Genomic DNA, 14,661 nt, shown 5'->3' with positions numbered 1-14,661 from the left:
TCGCTTTATCCTTTTCTTTAGGAAAATAGAGTTGCATCCATAGGTGCACACCCTGCAGTTTACTGATTCAAGGTGACACAAGAACAGCCGCTCAAAACCCCATTTCATGCGTGAAAGTTGTTATCGCTTGTTATTCATGGTGTTTTCAGAAGTCAAATAGAAAGATGTGGCTGAATTCCCCACAGAGTTCACAGTTTCAAATTAGATACCTTGGAGAATGGAACAATATTGAAGAATGAGTGAGAAGAATTAGAAGGACAAAGCCCTAGTTTTATGTGGTCACTTATTTTAGGGCCTGTGAACCAACCCATATGAATTGACTAGTCAACATATCTAAGTACTCATGCACTTACTGCAGCTACTGCCAAATTAATCTATGGTGGCTTATATGCGCAACAAAATAAAATTAGTCAGATTCTGCCCCCCAAACCTCTGGTCTGTGTATACCATTCCAAAAGAATAAATCAGGACAATACCACTAGTGTAGTGTACCAACTGTGATAATCAAGCACTGTTGGTGGAAACTCTCCTCTATGTGACTAAAGGTGTTCCATAAAGACAATGTCCCATAATTTTGTGGCTGGATGCTGTTTGGTATCAAGCATCATGTTCCATGGCACTGAAGAAAGTGCATAACCAATGTGGATAAGGAGGAGCCATATCTCAATATTAGAGCACATGCTTTGAATACAGAAGGTCAAGGGTTCAATCCCTGGCAACTCCAAGTAGGGCTGGAAAAGAATTCTTGCCTGAAATCCTGGAGAACAGCTGCTAGTCAGTTTTGACAATTCTAGGCTAGATGGACCAATGACTCAGGTTAACACAAAAAAAGGGAGAACAGTCTCAAGATGCTATAGACAAATTTATTGTCGACAGGCCTGACACGTTTCAGCCCCTTGCTTTTGGTTAGGCCTTTTTTAAGGGGTTGTAACAATGTCTGCAGAAATTATATAAAAGAGATTGTCACCCACCTTGCACCCATGACTCAGGTTAAGACAGCTTCTAAGGTTCCTAAGTGTTTTGTTGTGCCTGTATCCTTGCATGGGTTAATACTACCCATGTTAACAGCTACTACAGGCAAATCATAGTTATAAGTATGAATTAACCAGATTACACAGGTGTGGTTTCAACTGGTCTTTCATAGATTCTGTGTGAAGGTAATAGGGGGAGGGAACTTGAAGTGGTGGGAAACTGTGGTTTGGTGGATACACCAGGAAATATATAACCATGAATGGTGCGAAGAGCAACCTTCACTTGCAATTCTGGGATTCTGTATTTATGCACATATATATTTCTCAATAAGGGAAGAGTATTATTGTGGTGTAGTTTGAACTAGCTTTTATGAAGCATGTGAGAGAGTCCTTGGATTCCCTGGAGAATGAAAAAAGGAGCTCTAAAGGTCAGCTCTGAAAGGGCTGTTGATGGGAGGAGAACAAAATAAGATAAAAATCTTTTGTGCATTCTCTTTAATGAAAGTTCTGCTGTTGAATTTCTTTGGGACAGATTTTCAGATGTGCTTTTCTAAATGCTTTGAGTTAAACAGGAAACTGTAAATGTGAACAAAATGTAGTCAGGTTGACCCTGAAATTCATGTCACAAAGCAATTTCAGTTTGAAATACTGTGCACCTTTTCTGCATCATAATGCCATGACAACAGCTGCCAGAACTAGAACTGGGAACCCAAAAATCTGAGAGGTCCTGTTCCATGTGGTGTACCACCTGAGTTGTAGAAGGTCCTGAGGCTCCAAAGAGACTCCACCCATGCAGGATGCCTATTGGCTCTCTGGTATCTAGATGGGCTACTGAAGTTTCCAGGTCAAACTGGGAATTTGCCTGGACAACAATATTCATCATTCCCAGCTTGCCATTTCAGCTGGTAGGTAATAGGTAAAAAAAGTAGGTAGGTAAAAGAGGGGGGAAATGTCAGCTGCCTGTAATCCAGCTCTGACATACTGTACAATAGTTTTCTTCATGGATGTCTTCCTTTGTAACAAAATGCAAAGACCCCAAAACATGTTTTGCTACCTGCAACCAACAACTGCAGAATACGATCTGGCATTTGCGAGTGTTATTTCATAGGATTTTGGATTGTTGTCTCACCAAGGAAGAGCCTTTTTTTTTTTATGTAGACCTCCTGCTTTGCTCCTCTCTTGTTCTTCAAAAGCCTGTCACACTTGGCAGGCAGAGTAGCTGCCCATGTTAGGCATGCATGCTTTTAATTTAGAGCAGAGCCGTCCTTTTCAGTTAGTATGCATGTCGATTCACCTCGGATCTCATTTGAATTTCAAAAAATGTCCTCTAAAGTCTTGCATAGATGGTCAGAGCTTAAATTGTTTGGCTTCTAAAGCCACATTGAACAGTTTGTGGAGACTGAATTTCATTAACTATCATTAGTTGTAGCATTTTTTGATAGTGGTTAAAATTGCTGCAGTTTAAGGCATCAGAATTTAATAGCACAATAGGTGAAACCTTGGCAGGCATAATTTTGCTTCACTGGACCCTAAATTTCTTTCTTTCTTGGTTCTTGAGCAGAGCCACCACTGCTTTCATTATCTAAATAATGTCTCTGCTTCATAGGTGAATACATAAATGTGTCATTCACTAGAAGCAAGTTTGGATATGAATTCCTTGTCTTGGTTTAGTGAAGTAAACATGTGCATTAATCGAGTTCAGGTTATGCCTGCAATGCATACAACCATATCAAATATTATATAGAAGAAATTGTTGAGCTTTATGTCAAACGTATGAAAACTGTCATATTTCATTCTATAACACACACATAACACATGCACAGAAAATGAATATGTATGTTTCTGCCAATGTATGAGCAAGTACTCCTTCAAATAAGTACAGTGTTGAAATTATTTGCATATGAATTTGGGTATCTCCAGAAGGACTAATCAGTAATGGCTCCCAGCAAAAGGTGTAGAAGTAAGGAAATGGAATTACTTTCCTGGGGATATGGATAGCTCTGAAGTTTGATAGATCTAGGATGGGGGAGAGAGAAGAGCACAGGCATTTCTTGCTGACCTTCCTGAGCGCTGCTGTGATGGAGGATGAGACAAGAAGGAAGTCAATCATTTATTTCCTCCCACCCCCACCCCCGAACCTCAAAGTCCTGCATGCATGAATGGTATGGAAAGCAGGTGCTTTGTGTAACGAACCATGAGATATTTGTGGGCCTTTTCATCCCTGCTGCATGGCGCGTACACCTTTGACCTCTGAGGATAGCCTATGAAATGTAAACAAAGATACAAGCCTAGTAGATGTCTCCTACTCCAACAATTAACTAATCCTTTGATTCTTTTTTAAAAAAACAACCACCAAGGAGAACTTCGGTAGATAGGCAATTATTATCAGATTGGGAATTCAGAAAGGACATCAGAATAAGTACCTCTTATTCTGTACCTCTTATAAGTACCTCTGAATATAGTAACACTGAATATCTTGAAACCTCTAACAAGCGTTGGATAGGAAAAATTGTCACTAAAATAGCATCGACATTTTTTGTTTCGATTACCAGTATCTATCAAAACAAAGCATTAAGCAAGGAGACAAACGTAGCGATAATCTTGACCTATAACAACTCCATTCATAACATTATTTTCTGTACTAAAAGAAATGCATCATACAATTTTAGCTGTCCCTTGCCATTGATATTTGGAAATTATTTCATATTTCAGTGGAAAAGATGCCCACTCCTCTAATATTTATACTTAGATTTTAAGTTAAATGGACGTAAGGATGCTTGTGGAAGTAAAATTTCAACTTCTGCCTTTTGTAGTCAACTATACTTCATGAAAAGCATCTCTAGGTGGTCAGGAGGTCTCCTAGACCATATGGAAGGCATTGGAGGCTGAAAAGGGATGGGGAATGTCTGAAATTTGATGTCCCTCTTCCTGATTTTTGGGCTAATTCTCCCCTTCATCTAACAGTCCTCTGTGCCCCATCCAGCATGGTTCAGGAGGGGTCCCTGACCCTCTTGAGAGGCTTTTGGGGAAGTGCAGGAGCCCGCAAGGGGGAGGAAGGGATGAGAAATCTATGTCCTAAGAGGCATTCCTAGTGTTTTACAAAGTTATTCTCCACTTTCCCAGTTTACTTATAGTAACAGTCTGGTTAGAAGTGATTTGTTTTTGGAATTGCCACTTAAGGGTGCAATCCTATGCATGTTTAGACCAAAAAAATTCTACAACTCACTGCATTCCCCAGTCAGTATGGCTGACTGGGGAGTGCTGGAAATTGTAGAACTTTTTTTTTTGCCTAAACATGCATAGGATTGTGCCCTAAATTATCTGTAGAGATATAGTCTCCTCTTAGCTGTAGCGTGTGTGCATATACAGATGCAATTTAAATATATAGATTATATATATAGCACCTATTTGACCTCTTAATCAGTTTAACGTGTCTGTAATTTTAATTTGTATAATCTTTTTCATGCCAGCTGCATAATTCAAATCCGCCTCCTAGGAAGGATAAAAACATTCCAGGGGGCTCTTATATTGGATTTGCCAGCGCAAGGTTCCTGTAAGCAGGCGGCTTTATGGGTTACAAAGAAGCGAGGGGATCAGGAAGCAATTTGTGCTGTTTCCACACTCCTCTGTCATGTTCAAAGTGAAACTGCCACAGCGTCTCTTCCTCCAGTTTAGATGTGCATGTTATTCTCTCTTCTGGACTGCATAATTTCTTCTGCTTGAGAAGATGCAAGAATTCCAAATTGTATATTATAGAGAAGTGCAGGAACAAGAAATGTGAGACACAGTGATCTGGTTTGCACAATCACTGGGGAGGGGGTGGTATTAAGCCATGGTAGCTTGTTAACCACTCTGCACATGCAGGCTGCGGGCGGGCGGGATTGGCATAATTACCCTCGGCAATGCGGCTTGTCATGTCATGTGAACCCAGCCAGGGTAACAAGCCATTCAAAACCCATTCACTGTTGTAAGGTTCTGGATGGCCTGTTACCCATGGCAACAAGCCACCCTGGCCAGGTTCACATAATATGACAAACTCCACTGCTGAGGGTAATTATGCTAATCTCCCCAACATATGACTAGCATGTGCCATGGGGGAAATAAGCCACCATGACTTATTTCCCCAGCCATAATTGGGAGAAGCGGGCTGCTTCCTTTCTGTTATTTTTGTAGGAGGATGATGATGATGATGATAATAATAATAATAATAATAATAATAATGATATTTCTTACCTGCCTCTCCCTCTGGATCGAGGCGAGGGACAACATTAAATACAATATAATACAAAAAACTAGTTAAAAGAGCATATAAATTCAATACAATATTAAAATAACAATCATAACATCTTAAAATTCTAGTTTTATATCCCTTTATCATATATTCCTATTATACTTGGCACTAAAGATCTACGTGGCCCTCTTACTGGGCTCCCTGAGTCTGACCTAAATCCAGAAATTTTTAGCTTTGGTTGCTGAAAGGCTTACATTGTGTTGTGTATACAGCATTGTGTAGCTAGTCAGATTTTGCAGTTTGTTGACATCACTGATGTAAATAAATCCAATTCAGAGTGAGCGAAAGGCTTCCTAAATCTGCATTACACTCAATTTGAGTAGTCAAAAATATTTAGCCTATTTCAGAGCAGTTCCCAAAAGATGGCCAGAAGGGGAGGGTTGTATTAATTGTTGCTGAAAATGTTCACAAAAAGCTTCTAACTTTTCTGCTCAGCCCTACTTAAAAGCATTATTAGGTGTATCACTATTGTTGTCATATTACAGATCTGAAGGTAAGAGAGATATAAAGATGAAAGACATTGTTTGTGACAGGGTTTGTATGATTTGGACCCAAATGCCCCAGACCCAAGCCCAGCTTTACCCCTGAACTGCACTGGCTCTCAATACTTAAGTAATACAGAGAGGGGAACAACAATATATTTAGTGGGTGGATATTTTATGGGCTAGCAATAAAAGTAGCTTCACTAGTAGTATGTCATATGAACACGCATTCCCATAGAGTCCTATAGACCAGGTCTGGGAAGAAAGATGTTCTCCAGATGTTTTGGACTTCACATCCCAGGAGCCCCTGCCAGCATGGCAAATAGTCAGGAATGCTGGGAGTTGAAGTCCAAAACATTTGGGTACCTACTTTGTGTCCAAGAGACTACCAAATCAACCTGTGGTCAGTGTGATATTTGTTCCATGAAAACCATAGGGAGAGATGTGTAAGCAACTGGCCGCCTTGAGGCCCAGTATTGGGCAAAAGGCGAGATAAAAATAAATATCATCATCATCATCATCATCATCATCATCATCATTCACTTATGATTTGTTGAAATACTGCTGTGATTGTCTTTCATCTCCCTAGCAATATTGTATTTGAGCATGATAAACAGAGCCACAAGCTCTGCCTTGATTTCAGAAGGGTTCGATAAGTCCTTCTGGACAGAGTGTTAATTCCTAATGAAGTGTTTACCCAAACATTTGACTGAATTGGAAAGATATCTTGCCTAAGTAAACAATGGCCTTTGCTAGACCTACCTGTTAGCCTGCAACGGAGGAGGGAAGATCTCACGTTGTGTTTAATGCGAGATCCCTCCTCTGTTTACACACAATGCGAGACAACCTCAGAAGGAGAGGCGTTGCACCCACCATTTTTTAATTAAAGGGCCAGCAGTGCACGAACACTCGTGTGCATAAGGTAAGTGTATTTTAAAATTTAAATTACTTTCCTCGCCCCCCCCCCCAATCCCGATGGGAGCAGTGCTCCTGGCTCCTCATGAGGAATCACGCGAAGCCAGGTCAACCTGCAGCACCCGGCCACACGTTCGTTCCACGGTCTCGGGCGCAGCCCGGGACTGCAGAAAAACCGGGGCCAAAGGGGAGGGCGAGATCCTGGGGCAAGGAAAGGATCATCCCTCCCTGATGCCGTGATCCCCTGTGTGTCATGTGGACGAACAGGGACGATCCCAGGGATCACCCCGGGATACAGCTCCATCTAGCTATGGCCAATGGCTTCAAGACTTCTGTTCTCCAATGTCTGAACAATAATGGAAAAACATATTGACTATGACCCATATTTCAGCTCTGTATTAATCCATGTGCTCGAATATGGAGAAATGTAAAGATACCTACATAGGCAAATACTGCAACATGGCCATGAATACTTCCTGGACACTTGAAATACCCAGGTACAAAGTAAATAGAAATTTGAGAGCCAGTGTGGTGCAGTAGGTAAAGCAGATGTGGAGAACTTGTGGCCCTTCAGATGTTTTGACCTACATCACCCATCATCATTGGTTATGCTGGCTAGGGCTAATGGGAGTTGTATTCCAAAACACCCGTTGGCCACAAGTTGCCCACCCCTGGGGTAGAATGTTATACTAGGACTCAAGCCGCCTGGATTCAAATCCCTACTGAACCATGAAACCCACTGAGTGACTCTCTCAGCCCAACTATCCTACAGACTGGTTGTTTTTAGGATAAAATGAGTGGGTGTCCTTGTCCTTGTGGGTGGTGGAGGGAACCATACACTTCTTTGAGCTCCTTGGAGAAACATGACAATATGGATATAAGAAAGAAATTAAAATGTAAAAATATAACCTTCTCTGTATACTTCGAGTATTTACTAGTGTCACCAACTACATCTAGCCTTTTTATATAGGGTTCTTCTTCTTGTTGTTTTTATCAAAGACTCATTTCCTCAGGAATTAGTTGACCAAACTTCTAAAGGAGATGAAATCAAAGCTTGGCTGCTGATTTGCCTTCCACAGTAATTCTGCCTCTGTTCCTTTCCCTCAGAGCAATTTAAACAAGGATGACACAGCAGGACAAGCAATATAAGTTATTTAGATTCTTGCAGTTCAATCACATTTGTTGCACCATGTCTATGAGGGTGTTACAAAAGTTGATTAAGAAAATTAATGATGAGAAACAAGTGGCAAGAGAGCAAAGCAGAAAGGGGAAAAGTGAAGTCTCTGGAAGACATTAATTGTGTAAAAGTTACAGAAACACCTCTTAGAGCTAAGATCCCTCGGCTGTGAACCTTCTGAAGTTGATTTATTCTAAAACAGAATCGTAAAGCAAATGGTACCTCTGGTGATATGCAGCTCTTTGGGAACATATTTAACACGGACAGAATGAATTGAGTGTTCCCATATTCCACACACACAAACACTTTTTGTGTGTGCATTTATTCACACAACTCCTATCAGAATCCCAGAAGCAAAAAGTGCAGCACATTAGAAAGGTCAGATTTTGGACACAACCAGGGAGGAGTGTTAGGAAATTGCCTGTGTGCTAATGCACTGCTTTGTAGCATAGCTTTTCCTCTCTGAGGGTTTTGGTCTGCCACTTCATACAATTACAACATTTGGAACCCGGGAGAAAAATAAGTGTGAGGGGGGAAATCTTTGCAGAACTGTGAGATAGCAAACTTTAAGAAAAATAAACAGGTTTAGAAATCAAAAGGGAAAATATTCTGTTGCTATTGTCCCATTGAGCTCTTTAGTGCTAATCGTAGGCCACAGAAGGGTCATTGTGATCCTGTATATCTTGTTAAAACACTAAAGGAAGACTGAACACTTCTTTGAACTGCTTTATTTTCTATCAAACTTCCCTTACCCTCTTTTTTCCACTGACAAAACAATTTCCCCTCGTAGGGTTACCAGATGTCCCTCCATTTTAAGGGCTTGTTTGTTTCTTTCTGCAGACCTTCACAGTCCCTGTTTCTATGGCTCTTATTTCAAACATCACAGCTCCAAAATACACTCAAAGCTATCTCACTGATATCCTGTTTGCATGTTTGCATACAGGGTACAAGTGGGGCCACCCTGAATGGACGGCTCTGTGAACTCCATCCTTGGTCGTCCACGTTCCTGTTGATCGCATGAAGGCTGTGTATGACTGTATGCCCAACTAGGGCCTTTATAAATAAGCCAGGAGAAAAAAGTACAATTTAAATATAAATGAATGAATGAATGAATGAATGAATGAATGAATGAATGAATGAAAATGTAAAAATATCAGCTTCATTGTACTAGACTGAGAGTCATTAACTGGCCCAAAGTCACCCAGTAAGCTTCATGACTGAGTGGGGAGTAGAACATAGATATGTCACTGTACATGAGATACGTTGCAAACTACTTTACTTTGAACTTATATGCTGTTAATCATTACGTAGACTTTTAGGCCTGATGTGTTAGATCTCATGGAACGTTGCTAGACTTTGGATGACAGCTCTGATGTTGTCATTTTTTCTGGGGTTTGAATTGAAAACTTGTGAACTAGCCTAGTGAATTACCATGAATTATGTGGGTTCAGTCCCAAGCATATAAGTTCTTTATTAGTCAATGCAATTAACAGGCCTTCCGCTCTTTCCTGACCAACAGAAAAGTACTTTCTGCTTGCTGTGGCTCAAGCTTTTGACTTTCTAAACTTCCGAATCATTGCCAGCTCCAGCCTCAGACATTCGCAGGGAGTGTGGAGTAGTAGTTAGAGTGCCAGACTTTAATCAGACAGATCTAGCTTCAAATCTTACATCAGTTCAATCAGGGAAACTAATCAGGAGAACATAGCTTTTTGGTCTTGATTTGCTGCACACAGGCCTGCCTAGCACTCACAGATTTAAGGTTTTGTAAGAAGATATTGGTGGAGGAGTCTAGCCAATGATTTTCAAAGAGAGCTGAAAATTTCCATCTACTATTGAGTCTTAAGGCAGTGTGAAGTACCTTCATGTTTTTTTAACTTAATGTAAATGAAGAATCTGGTATTAATAAATGTAAACATAAGTATGTATATAAAATGTGGCATGTGTTTCTCTACCAACCCACCCAATGGATGTTCTTCCAGTACAGTAGGGTTGCAAAAGTGTGGCCCATGGGTGACATTCAGCCTGTCAAACCATTTCAGGTGTCCCCCTCCTGCAAGCCCCAGCATCTGGTCCAGCACTGCCTATCCCTTCCTTAGTTAGTTCTAGCAAGGAAATTCCTTTGCCTGTCTCCAATCTCTCCTCAGAGACAAGGTGGTGTACTGTGGTTACAGCGTTGGACTGGAACTCGAGAGATCTGGATTCTTGCCCCACTCGAACATGAAACTCACTGGGTGACTTTGGGCCAGTCATTGACTCTCAGCCTAACTTGCCTCACAGGGTGGTTGTGTGGATAAAATGGAGAGGAGAGGAGAGGGATCATGTAAGTGAGCCACCTTGGGTTCCTTGCAAGAGGAAAAACAAGTGGGATATAAAAGTAATAATAATAAAATAAATTAGCAAGCGATTGGGTTGGGGACGCTGGGGTGAGGAAGAAGTCCACCCTGGCCCAGTGAACTTGAAACAGCCATGATCACTGCTTCTGCAGCCTCCTCTCTTCCCTACCAGGTAGGTGCATGTCTCCCCAGTCCACCCCAGTATTAAAATATTTATATCCCGCCCTATATCACTAAGATCTCAGAGCGGCGTACAGATAAAAACATACAGTATAAAACAATAAATATACACAGTTAAAAACAAATTAAACCACGGTGTCCACCCCACCCCACCGTGTGCACATGTTTGTGGATGTGCAGCTCCCTGACCCCCTAAGCATCACTGAATTTGGCCCTTGGGGCTAAAAAGTTTATGCAGCCCTGCTGTAGAGGAAATACTTGATGATGTCATGAGGGAAAACCTAGTTTAAGCCATGAAGTTTGTTCATGTCACATTCTAGGACGCATAGCTTTTATTGCATGTGCAGACATAAAGAAATATGAGTCAGGGAGAGGGAGGCGAGGGAACAAGATTTGCAGGTATAAAATAAAAAGTGGCGCTACTGGATGTCACCAGGTGACAGCCACCTGGATATTAGCTAGTTTCCTAACAGATAATATACCAGATGTCATTTAATGCCAATATTCTCTGAAGTGGCAAAGAGTTTCATCAAAACAGAATCAGAAAAACAAGTACTTCCTTTAGCAATTGAAAATCCTACTCACGCAGAAGCATTACATCTGCACCTCACTTACTTAAAAAAAATAAAAAAATAAACCCAGCTCATTATCCTTAAAGAAACTAAAACCTGCTCAGTGATGAATGAATGCCGAAGTGATTCATTCACTCAGATCTTTTTTTCTGACTGAATAATTGATGCATTGTGAAAAACATAATATACAGTGGTGTATCAGTACACCAGCTCAGTAGGTATGTTGCCGGGGAATGTGGACAGGAGGGTGCTGTTGCACTTGTGTCCTAATTGTGCATTCCTGATCAACAGCTGGTTGGCCACTATGTGAACAGAGTGCTGGACTAGATGGACCCTTGGTCTGATCCAGCATGGCTCTTCTTAAGTTCTAATGAACAATGCAATGTGTTGGAATGGGGGGTTATCAAAAGGGAAAGGAAACCCCAGCTCATTGTCTAAGACAGCCTTCCCCAATCTGATGTCCTACAGATGTGTAAAATTACAACTCCCATCAGTCAGGAATAATGGGAGTTGTAGTCCAACACATTTGGAGGACACCAGGTTGGAGAAAGCTGTTTTTGGATTTCATCAGCTCCAGCTAGCATGGTCAGGAATGTTGGAGCTTGTAGTCCAAAATATCTGAAGGGCACCAGGTTGGGGAAGCCTGCCTCAAATCATGCAATAGCCACTGAAAATATAAATTGCATGGCCACTCTTCCACGTACTTATCCATTACTGTCAACAGATAACCACCTGCTTTGTTATGATTCTAACCAGGAAACTCGGGATGGGTTTTCTCTCATCTTAATCATCTGATTTAATCATCAGATTATCTTAACCTGCCATCGCTGGGCTTGTAGAAGACTGTTAAACTAATGGCATAGATTTTCTTCTTCCTCTATTTGATTTGTAGGCACCCTTTTTACAGTAACAATTAACATGTTAGAATTTTTTAAACTGAGAAAATAATTATGCCATTTCAGGGACTGCTGGTTTTCTTTACTGCTGACGTTGGCTGCTTTAAAAACAACAACACAGAGAGTGTGTAAAAATAAAAGCAGTTGTGATGGTTTATTTTGAGAATCTGTAGCACTTCTTGGTGGGATTTCAGCATAAATCTCTGCATAAGCACTCACTGACTGAGGCCACGTTTTGTTAACTCTTAATGACTTCTGCTAAATTTGTTTCTCTTTAAAGCCGCCTTAAGTAAAAGGAATATTGCACCTTATTCAGCTAGTTTTTAATTACCATTTACACTTAATTCCTATTTTCAATTAGCTGGAGCTGAAAAACGGAATATTTAGGAAATGCACATTTCTTGATGCAGATAAATAGCTTTGATATCTTTATAGAAAAGCTTACATCTTTCGATGGAAGAAAGCTGGTTTCGTCTGGGAATCCGAAACTAAATTGGTGAGGCCTGTGCCAGTGTTTCGAAGGGGCATTCTGGGACAACGTCAGCATGATAGGTTCAAGAGGTGAACTGGGTTAAACCATTGAACCAACAAATAGCTGCCCAGCAAGGACCACTGAGATGGGGTCAATGTAATTAAAAGACTGTGAACTCATCTGGATTGATTTTAATGTTTAATTCTCTCCATAATACAATTGTAGTTTGGACTTCTCCCAGTTGAGCCGAGATTGGGATTTTCCACATCCTGGTTCAACTCCATTTTTGAGAATCCCCAGTTATGTTTTATGTTGTTGTGGCATGTAATTCATACATGCAGTCACCACACACACACACACACACACATGAACTACACACATACGATAGCAATATTTAGCATACCTATTGAGAAAGCCCATAGGCTAGTAGCAGAACATATTTTTAGCTATCTCTAGCACTTGCAGTTAAATTATTATGATTATTAACATTAATATTTATTTCATTTCTACACCGCCCACGAGCCAAAGCTCTCTCGGCAGTTCACAACAATTCACACGATAATAAAACACAGTATAAAATTTCAATATACAACATTTAAAACAATTTAATCAGCTAAAACCAACTTCAATAAAATACCAGACTTGTTCGGACAGCTGGCATAGCTGCCCTATCATATGCCATTAAATGCATGGAAGGAGAAGACGGTCTTAACCTGGCTGTCGTGTTTCTCAGAAAACACCTGCTTTTGATGGGAGGCAAATGACGAGGCTTGCTAAGTAATCTACAAAGCTTTTATTACGCAACAAACGTCTCTTCTACCTGAAGAGAGTCTAACTTCTTGGAAATGTCCCCCTAGGCAAAACTATGCAAACTAAGCAAGACAATTGTCCGCTCAAGAAGAATAGGAAACTACTTCCCAAATGCTCGGAACTTCAGGGAGCCTGGTGCGGAGGCAGGTTCTGGCGTAATCGAACTGACTTTCCCATGCCTTCCTTCCGTGCTGTGCGTTTGAGCTTCTGGCAGACCCTAGCATCAGCTAGCTTGTCGGGACATTCAAACCTCACTTCCCACTGAGTGTGTAGGATTTGGCCTTGAGGAGATAAGCTCTGGAGAGGGGTGACTCTCAGCTGGGGAATCGGCCGTGAGAGCTTCCTCCACCACTGGTACAGGCTGGCTGGTGTCTGGCGCTGCGTCTTCTAGTTCTGAATCTGATTCTGATTGATTACCTGAAACATCTTCTCCAAGACAGGGGCAGTAGGGTTAGACATGACACTGGCGCTAGAAAGACAACAGTGTTGGCGCACCACGCAGGTCTCAGTGGGGAGATCAGACCATAACCGGGGGGAGGGATGATGACTGAAAGGCCTTCTCCCTTGTTGCCACCTTTGAGCGTCCTTTGGAGGTGGCACTCAGAGGAAGGCCTCAGATGTTAAACACAGTAGGGTAGGTTCATGTTGGGAAAGGCGTTCCAACTGGTATTGTAGTCCCACGCCGTGTAAATGACTTCTGCGTGATATTTCGGAGAGATGCAGCCTATCAAACTTGATAATACTGAGCTAGAGTGACTTAGTGAAAGGCAGTGACTTGCATAAGACACGTTCATATTGTGGTTTCTGAGACAGACAAATAGTCATTTGCTATTTGTTAGGCACAGGATATTGCTGCAGACCAGTCTGCACACTTTGACAGGGTTCATCTTTATACGTGATTTTTGGCATCACAATATTCCTATAATTCTGAAGCAAAGCAATGTATCTCACCCATGTCTGTGCGCCTGATGAGTCTTGTCCGCCCACTTCCTGATGAATTTCCTTTATATTTGACTCAGGTTATTTTCTAGTTTGTGCTTTCCCAAATCAATACTGTCTTTTTTTCACATCATGTTATTTTGCTGTGATTTACCCTTTCCATTTAAAGAATACTTTAAAATGAGCCAGAGTGAAAGAACTTTGATTTTGTAATGTCATTTTCTTCTTCTTTGTATGTCTAATTTTCAATCAGTCGTAAGTCGGCTGCAAGCAAAAGCTTACATTGTATGCTTTAATAAATTGCTGTGGTCAATTGTATTTGTGTGTGTGTGTGTGTGTGTGTGTGTGTGTGTGTGTGTGTGAGAGAGAGAGAGAGAGAGAGAGAGAGAGAGAGAGAGAGAGAGAGAGACTAAAGTTGGCATTCATCTTTGTCATGCAGCTAGCTGTCTCCTTTCTGAAGCATACAAATACCATAGACCTCTGACATTTGTTCATTAAATATATTAAGGATGTTGACCAGATTATAAAACCCATCAGTCCCCTTTTGGCTGGGTCTCGAGATGCTAAGACTACAAAATGTGCCATGAGTTCCAAGGTAAAAGTGAACAAATTTCTTTGTTTAA

The 14,661-nt window shown here is 41.1% G+C and overlaps 1 protein-coding gene across 3 annotated transcripts in view; it reads left to right on the top strand.

Annotated features, from left to right (window-relative positions):
* The window catches only part of PARD3 (par-3 family cell polarity regulator), a 680,003-nt gene that overhangs the window by 548,895 nt on the left and 116,447 nt on the right, over window positions 1-14,661 (top strand). The gene's annotated exons all lie outside the window — the stretch shown is intronic.

The sequence above is a fragment of the Elgaria multicarinata genome, chromosome 1 (genome assembly GCF_023053635.1).
Source record: "Elgaria multicarinata webbii isolate HBS135686 ecotype San Diego chromosome 1, rElgMul1.1.pri, whole genome shotgun sequence".
Taxonomy (NCBI): Eukaryota; Metazoa; Chordata; class Lepidosauria; order Squamata; family Anguidae; genus Elgaria; species Elgaria multicarinata.
The sequence above is the reverse complement of the archived record's forward strand: the minus strand, read 5'-3'. Positions and strand labels throughout refer to the sequence as shown.